This window comes from Nicotiana attenuata, chromosome 7, assembly GCF_001879085.1.
Source record: "Nicotiana attenuata strain UT chromosome 7, NIATTr2, whole genome shotgun sequence".
Classification (NCBI taxonomy): domain Eukaryota; kingdom Viridiplantae; phylum Streptophyta; class Magnoliopsida; order Solanales; family Solanaceae; genus Nicotiana; species Nicotiana attenuata.
This window is the reverse complement of record NC_031995.1, coordinates 84,218,771-84,234,801: the sequence shown is the minus strand read 5'-3', so window position 1 is coordinate 84,234,801 and position 16,031 is coordinate 84,218,771. Positions and strand designations below refer to the sequence as shown.

The window sequence follows — 16,031 nt, the reverse complement described above, 5'->3', positions numbered from 1 at the left end:
TCTGCTTTACTTTCCACTGTATATTATACAACTGCACAGGTTTATTTGGTGGTCTGGTCCTAGCCTCGTCACTACTTCACCGGGGTTAGGCTAGGCACTTACCAGCACATGGGGTCAGTTGTGCTGATACTATACTCTGCACTCTTTTGTACAGACCCCAGTGTTGTAGATTTTGGACCGCAGTGAGATTGCTGGATCTTATTCATCAGGCGACCCGAGGTAGCCCTGCAGGCGTTCGCAGGCCCTGGCGTCTCCTTTCATCTACTTTCCTGTTTCTTTCATGTATTTCCAGAGATAATGTTGAATTTATTTCTTTCAGACCTTTATGTGTAGTATTCTTAGACCGTCTGTGAACTGTGACACCAGTTCTGGGTAGTCGAGACTCAAACAGTTGTATTAGATATTCATGCTCAGATAGCTTATTGTTTTTCTTCCGCCTATGTTAAATTCCGCTGTTAAATGTTATATCTTCGTAAATGTTAAAGAATATAAAATGGGTAAAAAGTTAAATTGTTCAAATGATTGGCTTGCCTAGCTCATATTAGTAAGCGCCATCACGACTCCCGATGGTGGGAAATCCGGGTCGTGACAAGTTGGTATCAGAGCTCTAGGTTACATGGGTCTCACAGTTCATAGACAAGCTTAGTAGAGTCCGAGGGATCGGTGCGGAGACGTCTGTATTTATCCCTAGGGGCTATAGAGTTAGGAAAAGTTTCATTTCTATTCTTCCCTGTCGTGCGATTTTGTTCTCTCAATACTAAATTGAAACCTCTACTCTTGTCCTTTCGCGAATGGCGAGGACATGTACCGCTTCTCCAGCTGAGCGGCAGCACAGACCAGTGATAGATCAACTACGTCTTCGGAGGCTTTGTGGAGGTAAAGGTATTAGAGGTGGAGGTAGAGATGCTAGAGGTGGAGGTAAAGGTATTAGAGGTGGAGGTGCAGGTACCGTTCTGGTTTGTGGTAGAGAAGCTTCGGTTTTATCTTGCGCCGTATCTGGTCATGCCTAGTGATTCATTGAGTGTTCCTGTTTATGTGTCTACACCGGTGGGTGATTCTATTATGGTCGATCGAGTCCATCGTTCTTGTACTGTGGTGATTGGAGGTCTTGAGACTTGAGTAGATTTGCTGCTTTTAGACATGGTTGACTTCGATATTATATTGGGAATGGACTGGTTATCACCTTACCACGCTATCTTGGACTGTCATGCCAAGACTGTGGCCTTAGCTTTACCAGATTTGCCTCGTTTAGAGTGGAGAGGGACTCCTGGTTATTCTACCCGCAGTGTTATCTCGTATGTGAAGGCTCGGCGTATGGTCGAGAAGGGGTGTTTGGCCTATTTAGCATATGTTCGTGATTCGAGTGCTGAGGTTCCTTCTATTGATTCTGTGCCCGTTGTTCGTGAGTTTCCTGATGTTTTCTCTTCAGACCTGCCGGGTATGCCACCCAACAGGGAAATTGAATTTTGTATTGATTTGGCTCCGGGCACTCAGCCCATTTCAATCCCGTCGTATCGTATGGCCCCCGCCTGAGTTGAAAGAGTTAAAGGAACAGTTGCAAGATTTGCTTGAGAATGGTTTCATTAGGCCCAGTGTTTCGCCTTGGGGTGCGCCGGTGTTATTTGTTAAAAAGAAGGATGGGTCAATGAGAATGTGTATTGATTACTGGCAGTTGAACAAGGTTACAATCAAGAATAAGTATGCACTGCCGAGAATTGATGATATATTGATATATTCCCGCAGCCAGGAGGAGCACGAGCAGCACCTTAGAGTGGTTCTACAGACTTTGAGGGATGAGTTCTGGTTGAGTTCAGTTGCATTCCTGGGTCATGTTGTGTTAGCAGAGGGTATTCAGGTTCATCCGAAGAAGATTGAGGCAGTCAAGAACTGGTCTAGACCAGCATCAGCTACAGAGATTCGTAGTTTCTTGGGATTGGCAGGCTACTATCGTCGGTTCGTGGAGGGGTTTTCATTTATTGCAGCCCCGAATGACCAGATTGACCCAGAAGGTGCCAAGTTTAGATGGTCGTATGAGTGTGAGGCGAGCTTTCAGAAGCTCAAGACAGCTCTGACTACGACACCGGTGTTGGTTTTGCCCACGGGTTCAGGGCCTTATACAGTTTATTGTGATGCTTCCCGTGTTGGGCTTGGAGCAGTGTTGATGCAGGATGGCAAGGTCATTGCCTATGCTTCGAGGCAGTTGAAGATTCATGAGAAGAACTATTCGGTTCATGATTTTGAGTTGGCAGCCATAGTTCACGCATTAAAGATTTGGAGGCATTATCTGTATGGTGTGGCATGTGAGGTATTCACGGATCACAAGAGTCTTCAGTGTTTGTTCAAGCAAAAGGAGTTGAATTTGAGGCAGATGAGGTGGTTGGAGTTGTTGAAGGATTATGATATCACCATTTTATATCATTCGGGAAAGGCTAATTTGGTGGCCGATACTTTGAGTAGGAAGTCAGCTAGTATGGGCAGTCTTGCTTATATTTCGGTCGATGAGAGGCCGCTTGCTTGGATGTTCAGGATTTAGCCAATCAGTTCGTGAGACTAGATGTTTCTGAGCCCAGTCGTGTGTTAGCTTGCGCGGTCGCTCGTTCTTCATTATTGGAGCGTATACGTGATCGGCAGTATGATGATCCCCATTTGTGTGTCCTTAGAGACACGGTGCAGCGCGGAGATGCCAGGCATGTTACCTTAGATGATGATGGAGTTTTGAGATTGCAGGGTCGAGTACGTGTGCCTAATGTGGATGGGCTCCGGGAGTTGATATTGGAGGAGGTCCATAGCTCCCGGTACTCTATTCATCCGGGCGCCGCGAAGATGTATTAGGACTTGCGGCAGCATTATTGGTGGCGTAGAATGAAGAAGGATATCGTAGCATATGTGGCTCGTTGTTTGAATTGTCAGCAGGTTAAGTACGAGCATCAGAGGCCTGGTGGTGTATTTTAGAGGATTGAGCTTCCCGAGTGGAAGTGGGAGCGAATCACTATGGACTTTGTTACTGGACTTCCGCTGACTCGGAAGAAGTTCGACGCAGTATGGGTCATTGTTGATAGGCTGACCAAGTCAGCACATTTCATTCCTGTGGCAGTCTCCTATTCATCTGAGAGGTTAGCTGAGATCTATATTCGGGAGATTGTTCGCTTTCATGGTGTGCCGGTATCCATCATTTCGGACTGAGGTACGCAGTTTACCTTGCGCTTCTGGAGAGCAGTTCAGCGAGAGTTGGGCACGCGGGTTGAGTTGAGCACAGCATTTCATCCCCAGACGGACGGTCAGTCCGAGCGGACTATTCAGATTTTGGAGGATATGCTCCCAGCTTGTGTTATTGACTTTGGAGGTTCGTGGGATCAGTTCTTGCCTTTAGCAGAGTTTGCCTACGACAACAGCTACCAGTCGAGTATCCAGATGGCTCCTTACGAGGCTCTATATGGTAGGCGGTGTCGGTCTCCGGTTGGGTGGTTTGAGCCGGGAGAGGCTCGGTTGTTGGGTACGGATCTGGTTCAGGAGGCCTTGGCAAGGTCTGGATTATTCAGGATAGGCTTCGTACAACTCAGTCCAGGCAAAAGAGTTATGCAGACCGCAAGGTTCGAGATGTGGCTTTTATGGTCGGTGAGCGGGTATTGCTCTGAGTGTCACCTATGAAGGGCGTGATGAGATTTGGGAAGAAGGGCAAGCTTAGCCCTAGGTTTGTTGGTCCGTTTGAGATTCTCGATCGAGTGGGAGAGGCGGCTTATAGACTTGCTTTGCCGCCGAGAGGCGCATCCAGTGTTTCATGTGTCCATACTTCGGAGGTATCACGGCGATCCAGCCCACGTGTTGGATTTCAGTACTGTCCAGTTGGACAAGGACTTGTCTTATGAGGAGGAGCCGGTAACTATTCTAGACCGGCAGGTTCGTCAGTTGAGATCCAAGAGTTTCCCTTCTGTTCGTGTTCAGTGGAGAGGTCAGCCTCCTGAGGCATCGACCTAGGAGTCCGAGTCTGATATGCGGAGCCGATCCTCATCTTTTCCCCGACTCAGGTACTTCTTTCTTCTGTCCGTTCGAGGACGAACGGTTGTTTTGGAGGTGGAGAATGTGACGACCCAAAGGGTCATCACCTATTTTAAATGAATTATGTGCTTCCGAGGCCCTGAAAACCTCATTTAGAGTCGCCCAATTTGCGTGCGCAAGTCGGGCGCGTAGCCGGAAAGATTAAATGTGAAATTCTGTGAAAAATGCTAAGTTTTGATGTTAAAATGAATAAATTTGACCTTGGTCAACGTTTTGGGTAAACGGAACCGGACCCGTGATTTGACGGTCTCGGAGGGTCTGTAGGAAAATATGGGACTTGGGCATATGCCCGGAATCGAATTCCGAGGTCCCGAGCCCGAGAAATGAATTTTTAAAAGAAATTGTTTTCTGAAATTGCTTAAGGAAATTTAAAATGAAATTTGATTAGAACGTGTTGGTATCGGGCCCGTATTTTGGTTTCGGCGCCCGGTACAGGTCTTATATATGATTTAAGACGTTTCTGTGAAATTTGGTGAAAAACGGACACCGTTTGACGTGTTTCGGACTTAAAGTTCTAACTTTGAAACTTAATGAAGTTTGAAGAAAAACTCTTGATTTTGAGGTTTGATTCATTGTTTTTGTTGTTATTCTGGCGATTTGATCGCACGGATAAGTTCGTATGATATTGTTGAGTTAGTTCATGTGTTTGGTTAGGAGCCCCGAGGGCTCAGGTGTGATTCAGATGTGTTTTGGGGTTGTTTTAGCCTTAGAAAAAAAATTGCAGAACTGCTGTCTGCTATTGTCCAGTCCTTTGTTCTATGCGATCGCATAGCCATGTCCGCGATCGCATAGTGTAAATTTTCAGGGGTCCAGTTTGTTCTATGCGATCGCATAGCTCCTCCCGCGATCGCATAGTGTTAGCCTGAGAAGCCCTACATTTTCCTCTATGCGATCGCATAGTCCTGTTCGCGATCGCGGTGACCATTTTCCCCTTCCTCTATGCGATCGCATTGCATTCTTCGCGATCGCATAGACCATTTTTCGCCCAGTTAAATTTTAAAATTCCATAACAGTGTCATTACGGGATTCACCAAAAATTTCACAAAACCTTTCTTCTCCAAGCTCTTAGGCGACCATTGAAGCGATTCTTCACCAAAATCTCTTGGGTTAGTAATCCTTAACTTATTTTCTTTCATTTCCTTCAACATCTATTGAAATCCTAGGCCTAAAACATGTGATTTAAGGTAGAAAATTTGGTATTTGGGTAGAGTTAGGGCTTTTTTATTTTTCTTGATTTAGACCTCGTTTTGGGGTCGAATTTGAAAACAAATTATATATTTGGGCTCGTGGGTGAATGGGGGATTTAATTTTGGTCCAAACCTCATGTTTTGACCAAGCGGGTCCGGGGTCAATTTTTGAGTTTTTGGGGAAAATGATGGAAAAGCTATAATTAGGCATTGGGTTCGAATTGTTTAGCATTATTTGATGTTATGAAGTCATTTGTGTATAGATACGATTGATTGGGAGCCAATTTCGAAAGGAAAGGCGGTTGTTGAGGATTGAGTTGGCCGTGAAAGTTCGAGGTAAGTGTTTGGTTGTCACGACCCAATTCCCATACCCGGTCGTGATGGCGCCTCTCGTGAAGACAAGGCCAGCCAACTTACCCAAATCATTTCTTTAACAGTTACTAAACTTAAGTGAATAGAATAATACAACTTAACGGCCATAATAATCAGTATTTTCAACCCCACATAACCCGACCGGGGTGTCACAAGTCACGAGCATCTAAGAATTAGGAACACAACTACAGGGTCATATATATATAAAATGAAATCTAGAATCCAAAAGATGAAGTCCGGTGCCGCGAACGCTGGCGGTCACCTTGCTCAGCTACATTAGTATTACCTTCAGTCCGCTAATCACCCGCTACCGGGTAAACAATACCTGCAACTGCACGCGAGGTGCAGGGAGTAAAGTGAGTACTTCAACCTCAGTGGTAATAAGAGTAAATAATAACTGAGAGGCAAGAAATTACGTAAGAGCACTCCATCATGCTATATAGGACACTACAACCCTTTTTAGAAAACAGTAAGACCGTGAAAAATCCTTTAGAAAATATCTGGCTCAGTTTAAAAACCTCTTTTGAAAATATCCTTTTCCAACAGTCAAGCATATGAATGCGTTATCAAATAGTGCAAGTCCGCACATAAGTTAGCCCCTCGGGCACAACACTCTATTAACAAATAACACCAGAGTATCTGGTACGCAGTGCAAGAACAGCATGGATGCCAATGATATGAGAGTGCTGAATGTCATGCCACGTAGTACAAACAGGAAACAATGCATGAATGCAATGCAATGCACATGACCGCTGCGGCGCGCAGCCCGATCCATTTGGGTACCCGCGCTCACTGGGGGTGTGTACAGACTCCGGAGGGGCTCCTACAGCCCAAGCGCAATATCATCATAGCATCGCTGCGGCGTGCAGCCCGATCCATCCTCAGTCCAGAACATGCAAATGAGCCACTCGGGCAGTGTCAAGTAATAGCTTTTAACTCAAAACATCAGAAAAATGCAATTTAAGTCTTTAAACTTTAGCAATATGACTGCACATTTCAAAACAGGGTTTAACTCATGACTGAAATCATTTAATATGCTAAGTGTCATGAAAACAGTGATAATAATCCATACAGGGTTCAAATAACCGGCACGAAACCCAAAACATGGCAATCAACCCAATTCAAGATAGCATCTAACAAGTTTCAGTCAATTACGCAGTAAAATCCACAACCGGGACGGACCAAGTGACAATCCCCAACGGTGCTCTACCCCACGCTCATACCTGGCGTGCAAGTCACCACAATCCAGCACTATGATGTGCAAATCCGGGGTTTCAAACCCTCAGGATATCATTTACAAGTATTACTGACCTCAAACCGGTGAAATCTCTGGCTCGCGACGCCTTTGCCCTTTAATTGATCTCCACGTGCGTTAAATCTATCAAAATCACACAAACATCGATGAAGCTCGATTTCTAAAAGACGGGGTTTTAGCCATACATAACTGAAATTTGCCCCTTAATGATACTACAATGATCCAATACCCGACCCGTCGTCTCATAAGTTACACTCCGTTTTCCCCATTTCCAACTTCTTTAGGCTTCATTATCCGTATCTTATGTGATCGAGTTGGTTTGGAGTGGTTTTGATAAGAAATGGGACACTTAGTCTCTTTTAAGAAGGCTTAAGTTAGAAAAGTCAACCGGAAGTTGACTTATGAGTTAGAGGGCTCGGATGTGAATTCCGGTGGTTGGGTTAGCTCCGGAAGGTGATTTGTGACTTAGGAGTGTGATCGAAATTTATTTTGGAGGTCCCGTGTAGAAATAGGCTTGATTTGGCGAAGTTAGTATTTAGGCAAAATTCCGGTTGATAGGTGAGATTTTGATCCGAGGGACGGAATGGAATTCCGACAATTTTTGTAGCTTCGTTAGGAGATTTTGGATGTGTGTGCAAAATTTCAGATCATTCGAAGGTGTTTTGGTTGGGTTTTTTATCGAATGCGTGTCTCGGAAGATTTGGATGAACTTAGGCTTGAATTTGGTGTAATTTGATGGTTTAGGTGTTAATTGTGGTGTTTTGATAATTGGAACAAGTTTGAATAACGTTATAAGATATGTTAGTGCTTTTGGTTGAGGTCCCGGGGGGCCTCGGGGTGATTTCGGATGGTTAACGGGAACTTTTGAAGTTGGAAAATTACATGATAGACGAAAGTTGTAAATGAGTGCGCATAAGACCTCACTTTAAACGATCATATCTCCAGTTATATAAGGAGTTGGGTGATGCACCACCTATCAAATTAAAGCTCTTTGAGTCTAGTTTCCAACGCAACAAACCGTTTATCATTTGGAGGTGTATATAGAAAGTTATGGCCATTTTCGTGTCGTCAGCGCCCTGTGTAGCGCCGGGCGCTAGCCGTGGCGCCCAAAATTTTGAGCTACTGGATCCAGCGCCCAGCGCCACCTGTGGCGCCCGAAACAGCCTATAATACTCATTTCGGGGTTCATTCTTACCCATTTATTTTGGACGAACTTTGAGATTTTCTTCCACCCTCTCAAGACCTTCAACTCCCCCAATCTTCAAGGTAAGCAATCTCCATTATCTTGGTGTGAAATTCCATCATTCATATACTATTATTGATGAAATCCTCTCATAAAAACACTTAGATTTTCAAGAAATTTCTTCAAGAACTCAAAGGAGGGTTTTGCAAGATTTCTTCCAAAAGGTAAATCCTACACCTCAAACTTACATATATGGATATATATGGGAATATGAGTATGAATCAAGTATTACAACTTATGGTATGGTGATTGGAAGTCATAAATTCCCAATATAAATACATAGTTATTGTAGAGATTGAAAGGTGGATATTTGATAGGATTTGTTGGTTGGGTGTGAATGGATGGTCATACATGTGTAGTTGGAAGTTATAAATTGGNCCGGTCGTGATGGCGCCCAACACTGATGCTAGGCAAGCCCGACCAATTAAATACTCTCAACCCAAATACGTAATCCATTAACAAATAATACGATTAAAATAGCAAATGTCAAGGTTCTAATCCGAATTTAAATAAAATAGTACGAAAAATAATAACGAATATTCCAAACATTCCCCAATAGATCTGGAGTCACGAGTCTAGAGCCTCTAGATGTAATAGAGTAATATATATCCATAGTGATAAAGAAGTCTAGAATATGAAAAAAAAATAAATGAAATAAAGGGGAGGAGTCGGGTCCTGCGGACGTCAGGCAGCTACCTCGACAACTCCTGAAGATAAAATCCAAGAAGACAGCAAACAGCTCCACTAAGTCTCCGGAGCACCTGAATCTGCACACATGGTGCAGGGAGTAAAGTGAGTACTTCCAACTCAGTGAGTAATAAACATATATAATGGCTGAAAGTAAGAAATTCCGAAATATTACAATATAAAGCTATAATCAGCGATTCAGCACATAAAACGGTGAAACAACAACAATACGAGGACAAGTAAGACAAATAGGTATAAATGCATGAATGCAATGCAATGCACATGACCGCTGCGGCGCGCAGCCCGATCCATTTGGGTACCCGCGCTCACTGTGGGGGTTCAGACTCCGGAGGGGCTCCTACAGCCCAAGCGCAATATCATCGTAACATTCGCTGCGGCGTGCAGCCCTATCCACACCTAGTCCAGATATATATATGCATGCAAGCCACTCGGGCACAGTCAAATTGTTCATTTTTAGTTTCAATTATTAGGAACTATAGAGCTAAGCGTTTAAACCTTTATTTATTTACTAAACATTTCGAGGCAGTGTCTAACTCAGGACTGATATTATGAAATATGCTAAGCATCATGGAAGCAGTGATAAGGATCCCTGAAGGATGCACATGATAGGCACAAAGCCCCAAACATATTCATAAAATCCAAGTAGGATGATTACCAAACAACTTCTAATCAAGAACACAGTACGAACATCAATCGGAACGGACTAGGTCACAATCCCCAGTCACAATCGACCCCGCACTCGTCATATGAGTACGTGTCTCGCCTCAATATAGCGTCACAATGTGATATACCGGGGTTTCAAACCCTCAGGTCATCATCTACATCTATTACTCACCTCAAGCCGGCCACAAGTCTAGCTCGCTATGCCTTTGCATTTCGAATCAACCTCTTCGCACGCCGAATCTGATTAAAACCACAATGAATACATTACAATAGGCTAAAGAAACATAACCCAATCGAAAAGACTCGAAAAATACCAAAATTCACTAAGTTGGCAAAACCCGAGCACCGGGCCCACTTCTCGAAAGTAAAAAAATTTTACACCAAAATCTTCCTTATCTCGCCACGAGTCTATACATGTAAAAATCACAAGAATCGGAGCTCATTTGCTCCCTCAAATCCCAAAATCTCATTCGAAAACCCAAGCCCTAGTTCTTCCCTTTTTAACCCAATTTCCATGAATTTAAGTGTTGAAATCACAATAAAAATGACGTTTCTAGGCCATAGGACTTACCTCCAATCGATTCCCAGTCAAAAACCCTCTTAATTGCTCGCCAAATACTCCCAAGGTCGCTTAACAATGGTGGAAAATAACCCCAACTCGCGGATGAAATGTTTTTTAAACATTCTGCCCCAGCTACAGTGTTTTCGCAATTCCCAGCAAATCCTTCGCAACTCCCAAGCTGCAGTGTTTTCGCAATTCCCAGCAAATCCTTCGCAATTCCCAAGCTACAGTGTTTTCGCAATTCCCAGCAAATCCTTCGCAATTCCCAAGCTACAGTGTTACACCAGAACCAGCAATATCAAACTTCTCCAAAATGATCCGAAACCACCCCGAAACTCACCCGAGGCCCCCGGGACCTCAACCAAAAACACCAACACATCCTAAAACATCATCCAAACTTGTTCCAATTATCAAAACACTTCAAACAATACCAAAATCATCAATTTATATCGAATTCAAGCCTAAGTTCTTCTAAATCTTTCAAAACACGCATTCGATCAAAAACCCAACCAAACCACGTCCGAATGACCTGACATTTTGCACACACATCCCAATTCACCTAATGAAGCTACAGCAACTCTCGGAATTCCATTCCGACTTCCGGATCAAAATATCACCTATCAACCGGAAATCGCCAAAATACTAACTTCGCCAATTCAAGCCTAAATCTACACCGGACCTCCAAAATCACTTCCGATCACACTCCTAAGTCACAAATCACTTCTCGGAGCTAACCGAACCATCGGAATTCACATCCGAGCCCTCTAACTCATAAGTCAACGTCCGGTTGACTTTTTCCAACTTAAGTCTTCTTAAAAGAGACTAAATGTCTCATTTCTTATCAAAATCGCTCCAAACAAATTCTAATTCACCCAATACCGATAATGAATATGAGGAAGCTGAAAATGGGAAGAACGGGGCAATAACTCACGAGACGACGCATCGGGTCGTCACATTCTCCCCAACTTAAACAAACGCTCGTCCTCGAGCGTCCCCAAAGTTGTCCTAGAAGCCAACCAAAAGCTGAATGACGACCTTATCAAGAATAAACCCGGGGATGATCCCACGTCACCCTATCTCACATGGGTCCGATAACACGTTGTAACTAAGATCACGCAATCTAGTCTAGCCCATAAATCATAGAGCCACATTTTACCTTTTCGGAATCATACACAAGATCAGAACCTCACACCTATATTCAGAATAAGTCTGAACCAGCTGTAATAGACCATGCCTGCAACCTTAGGTGCAATTATATGATATACCAATAACTCAAACAAATGCAGCGATAACTTCCATTCACAGNAAGTTCCCGTTAACCATCCGAAATCACCCCGAGGCCCCCCCGGGACCTCAACCAAAAGCACTAACATATCTTATAACGTTATTCAAACTTGTTCCAATTATCAAAACACCACAATTAACACCTAAACCATCAAATTACACCAAATTCAAGCCTAAGTTCATCCAAATCTTCCGAGACACGCATTCGATCAAAAACCCAACCAAAACACCTCCGAATGATCTGAAATTTTGCACACACATCCAAAATCTCCTAACGAAGATACAAAAATTGTCGGAATTCCATTCCGTCCCTCGGATCAAAATCTCACCTATCAACCGGAATTTTGCCAAAATACTAACTTCGCCAAATCAAGCCTATTTCTACACGGGACCTCCAAATAAATTTCGATCACACTCCTAAGTCACAAATCACCTTCCGGAGCTAACCCAACCACCGGAATTCACATCCGAGCCCTCTAACTCATAAGTCAACTTCCGGTTGACTTTTCTAACTTAAGCCTTCTTAAAAGAGACTAAGTGTCCCATTCCTTATCAAACCACTCCAAACCAACTCGATCACATAAGATATGGATAATGAAGCCTAAAGAAGTTGGAAATGGGGAAAACGGAGTGTAACTTATGAGACGACGGGTCGGGTTGTCACATCCTCCCCAACTTAAACAAACGCTCGTCCTCGAGCGTACCCAGAGTTGTCCTACAAGCCAACCAATAGCTGAATAACCTTACCATGCATATATCCGGGGGTGATCCCATGTCACCCTATCTCGCATAGGTCCGATAACACAACATAGCTGAAATTTCCCAATCCATCTAGTCCACAAACCATAGAACCACATTTCCATTTTCGAAATCATACACAAGGTCAGAACTCACATCTATATTCAGAATAAGCTCGAAACAGCTGTAATAACCGACACCTGCAACCTCTGGTGCAATTACATGATAGACCACATAACTCAAACGCTTGTAGGGATAGCTTCTATTCACAGCAGTTGCACACAACACCCGAATACCGATAGAAAAACTCTTATTAACTAAAGTCTCATCTCAACACTTTTATATACTGCCAATGATAACTAAATCACGCGGTAAGCCATAACCATTTCCCATATCAACCATTCATGAAGCCACTTCTCCTTTGGCAAATGCTACATCAAATTTCTGAGCGGAAGCTCGATATTATCCTTCCAACATGCTAAAGCCGAATCTGTTTCTATTCATTAATGATCCCTCTGATCTCTTCTAATCCAACACACTACTCTAGTGACATGACACACCATTACTGCCTAAGCCACAACTCGCACAGTAGTGACATGACACACCATTACATGCCTAAGCCACAACTCGCACAGTACGCGCGCCAATAAGCAACAGTCCGAGTATACTAAATTCATGAAAATGACTCAAATGAAAGAGCTGTACCACAAGCTCACTAGTACCGCCACAACACAAGGCTGAGAACCCGACTCACATCATAGAAACAGAACGCCCGAATCTAACCGCGAGGTCATACCTCCACATAACTTAGCTGTCATGCGCGATCCTATTCAGACACTAGTTCACCTGAGACACCTCAAGTCACCATGCTCAAAACCATCAACCAAGCGCAATTTGATGTCTAGTACCACAAGCGAATCATCATGTCCATGTAGAAGTACGTAATACAGTGCCATACCAGTAAACCTCACTATTGCTCCATCCGGCTACACCAGAAAAAGAAAATACCTCAAAGAAGAGAGCCGCTTTGCAAGTTCCACAAGTACCATCCCAACGATATGCTATGAGCTCATCAATCACAGTGGAACCAAGATACATGAATAGAATAATAATAACCAGCTCTTCTATAACTCACATTGACATCAACTTCACGAGCAACTTAGTTGCCAATAACATAATCCACCTGGCACGGTTACAGACCTCCAGTCCAAGCATATCATATAGGAGCAATCCAACAAGTACACATGTGTATGCTAACTGAAATAAGATTCTCATGCTCCTGAACTGGCATAAATAACACTCTATATCGTAGGCATGAGCAAACTGCACGGTCACAGCTCAATCAGCAAGTTAACACAGAATTAGTAATTACCAAATTTGTTCTGGAATCTAGCATCTTGGAATTCTCAAGTATAGTCCCTATAGTTCTTAACAAAGTTACGAATACGAGAAACATTATACATTTAAGCTCAATATCCCACTCTAGGCATATCGTAGCCTACGCACCTTCCGAGCATGAATATTGGCTCGGTGCTTGCACACAGGTTCAAACCTCACATATATCCGCGCTCATAGCGCATATTTATCACCATAAATTAGCTCGACTAGTGCATCCAAAGAGTTCAGATAAGACACTCACCTCAAACATGCCACAATCCCGAAACAGTATATTTTGAGAATTTCTCGTCTCCAAATTCATAGATCACATAAATCACTGTACTGATCACAACGTCAGCACTCAAATGACTAACACATCCCTCAAGTACGATCATCCCATGATAATTATTTTCAATTTGTTTCTTCTAGGCTACATAGCAAAATCGGAATATTGGTAGTCGATCAACCAAGTGAGTATTGTAATACCAATAGACATTTGTTGGTTAAAATATAGTGCGCACCCTTCTCAGGTCTTACCGAGCAGTTATAACATTCATCTAAATACCTGAAACTGACTATTCCATCCAGAACTCGTGACCTTCCCTTTAAGAATGAACTTCCACCTTGCACATGAAAATATTAAGCATGTACCATACACCACGTCTATCATGCCATCTTGTTGCAAACACAAAATCTCATTAGAATTTCTGGGCTATAGGAAAATTTCATTCCGTGCAGTTAGAAATCTTCTATTTGCTCCCATCTAGAAGGAGTTCACAATATACAATATGTTCGTCACACCGGTAGAAGATATCCGTTCGAACTATGGTAACAACTATCAAGAAAACTTTTAATTCTGCTCACACATACCCAAGTTATCAAAACGGAATTCCTCTGGCTTGACCAGGCCATGTAGGTCACCAACCCAAAAATATTGCCACAAAACATCTGTAAAGCATCACAATATACGGTATATAAATCTGAAGCTAATGGCAAAACCAACACTGGAGTTGTGGTCAAAGCTGTCTTGAGCTTCTGAAAGCTCTTCTCACACTCACCCGACCATACAAACGGTGCACCCTTCTGAGTCAACTTGGTCAAGGGAGATGCAATGGATGAAAAATCACTCACAAATGGGATAGAAACAATATTAGGAGTCTCAGCTCCAACATCTCGCACAAAAGCTAGATATGACAGACAACCCTTCCCAACCATACGCTGGGCTTTCAAGAAAGAAATTACTCTGCTAGGAACATAATCAGTCATACCACGACACTCAATCCTCAGAACTCCCGGAATAGCCAAAGTGACTGTCTTAGCATGACACGGAGATAACAAATTTGTGCCCAATATAACATCAAGTCCACCATGCTCAATAGCAATAAATTAACTCGGGTCTCCAGACCCCAAATAATCACAACACATGACCGGTACACACGGTCCATAACAACAGTATCGCCCACCGGGGTAGATACATGAACAGGTAAAGAAAGAAACTCTCGGGCCGTACCCAAATAATGAGCAAAATATGAGGACACATAAGAATAGGTGGAACCGGGATCGAATAATACTGAGGCATCGCTGTGGCAGACTAGAACAATATAGCTCTTAACCGTGCAATCAACTTATTTAATAGCAAACTCCCCAACTTGGCTCAAAGCCATAGATCAAAACGCGCTCAATAAATCATAACGCATATACTCTATTGCTGCCGTAATACCATAGTGAGATTGGACTCACTCCTTCATAAGCTTGTGGAAACACAAATCATCTGGAATTTTAACTCTCCTGCAATTCTTGTATTCACTCACACCACAGTTAAGTCCACTCTCTAGGCGACCAATTTTTACTAAGTCCCAAANCACACAATCAGCACCTCGGTGCTCAAGCCATAGGCAAGGATCCGGCCTCAAGTCCTCCAGACTGGCCAAACATACTCACGAAGATTACATCTCGCCCCTCGATAGGGGAATCACAAACCATCAAGGCACATATAATACTGAGCGCTCACGTGCGCATACAGACGTGTGGAAGGAATTTCAAGAGTTATATCTCAAGCTGAATCAAGTACGCACGACAAGAATTCCAAGAATGGGAAGTTTTTCTAAAGGTTCTGCAGCCTCTCGAGGAGAAGTACAGGCGTCCCCGTACCGTTCCGCGAGACTCTACTAAACCGGCTCATGACTCGCGAGGCCTAGTAACCTACGCTCTGATACCAACTTGTCACCACCCCAATCCCGGTCGTGATGGCGCCCAACACTGATGCTAGGCAAGCCCGACCAATTAAATACTCTCAACCCAAATACGTAATCCATTAACAAATAATACGATTAAAATAGCAAATGTCAAGGTTCCAATCCGAATCTAAATAAAATAGTACGAAAAATAATAACGAATATTCCAAACATTCCCCAATAGATCTGGAGTCACGAGTCTAGAGCCTCTAGATGTAATAGAGTAATATATATCCATAGTGATAAAGAAGTCTAGAATATGAAAGAAATAAATGAAATAAAGGGGAGGAGTCGGGTCCTGCGGACGTCAGGCAGCTACCTCGACAACTCCTGAAGATAAAATCCAAGAAGA

The 16,031-nt window shown here is 43.2% G+C and overlaps 1 pseudogene; it reads right to left on the bottom strand.

Annotated features, from left to right (window-relative positions):
- The window catches only part of LOC109230208, a 20,515-nt pseudogene continuing 17,394 nt past the window's right edge, over window positions 12,911-16,031 (bottom strand).